Source organism: Notothenia coriiceps, unplaced genomic scaffold (assembly GCF_000735185.1).
Source record: "Notothenia coriiceps isolate Sejong01 unplaced genomic scaffold, NC01 NC01_scaffold00037244, whole genome shotgun sequence".
In the NCBI taxonomy this organism is placed as follows: Eukaryota; Metazoa; Chordata; class Actinopteri; order Perciformes; family Nototheniidae; genus Notothenia; species Notothenia coriiceps.
This window is the reverse complement of record NW_011369945.1, coordinates 22,779,132-22,780,601: the sequence shown is the minus strand read 5'-3', so window position 1 is coordinate 22,780,601 and position 1,470 is coordinate 22,779,132.

The following is a 1,470-nucleotide window of genomic DNA, read 5'->3' as shown; positions in this document are numbered from 1 at the left end:
ATGTTTAAGTCATGGATGTTTAAAGTTTAACTTCTTCATATTTGTCTACTATATTTGACTTTTCATTCACGGAGTATGACGCTGCGCTCTCAGTAGGCTTGTCCATGTTTGTGATTGGTCAACTGTTGCTCACCCCGTCCCTTTCACGTGAACGCGCTCTCGGCCGGACAGAGAAACCCTGGGTTGATTTACCGAGCTGATAACCAGCGTCGTAGACGTACTTGCCAACCCTCCCGATTTTCGCGAGAGACTCCCGATTTCATTGCCCTCTCCCGGTTTCCTCACAGGGTCATATTTCTCCCGCATTTCTGACAAAATCAGATTTACTCACGAATGTTTCCACTCTGACTTTAATACAGGTACACCATTGATTGGTTTCCATGGTAGCTTGTCTCTTTAGTAGCGCGCGCAACTGAAAGTCTGAGAGGTTGTTCAGAATGGTGAGGAAGATAGTCACAGAAAACAGAACAAGAAAGGCCAACTCTACCCTCTGCTCACTCCTTTCCTGTAAAATACAGGTCCAGCCCACACATATGCTCCATCAAGGATGGTGCTACAGGCAGCAAGGCATTGCACTTACAACTACAATAAGTATGTGTAGATGTTCTTTTCATCTTTAAAAGTCTGTCTCCCCGCTGCGAGGCTCCGGCGCTAACAGCTTGAAATGCTCCCAATTTCTGAGGTCTCAAGGTTGGCAAGTATGGTCGTAGGACCGCTTAGCGGGATCTCGCTTGTTAGGGTTGGTTAAGCCAGATAACTCAGAGATATCCAGGGTCTGTAGAACTGGCTCCGTAGTACAGGCCACTGACCGATCAGGCTAAGCTAACCTGTAGCTGCTCCCTCCACACTCACAACAACTTCATACAGACATAAATAAAGCAGCTGTATTCGCCATACAGGAAACACACATTTAAAACGGTTTTCCCTGTCGTTTTGTGTACACAAGAATTCCTTAATGGTTCGGAAAGTGGCGCTGTACCTTAATAATATAAAATATTTTATTTGCGTGCATTTCCTGTTCGGAAAGTGGAAATGTACTGAGGGTGTTTCTCAATGTCGAGGACGCTTCCTTGATGGCTGTGGCCTTTGTAAAACCCCTACGTGGTCACACCACAAAGAGTTAGACAGCTCCTTTCGGACGAGGTCTCGGTGATAAAGTTCCCTATGATGCAGGAGCCCACGGCGGTTTCCTGACAAGGGTTACAGGTCGTAATGAACCGTTAAGATGTCTCCGGCCGTATGGAAACAACGCCCTGTAAAGCTCCGACGTGTACACATCTGAGGCAAGAATTTTAGGGGTGTTACGAAACGTGTGCCTGGTTAAAAGGGTTTAGAAAACCGTCTTTTACATTCCACCCCGGTAAAGTATACTGCGTGTGGACGTGTGAAACGATCGGACAAGGTAAGAAGTAAGAGGCTTACTTTCCTTCCTAAGAACGACGACTGAGACTTCTTGGACTGAGCCTCCCT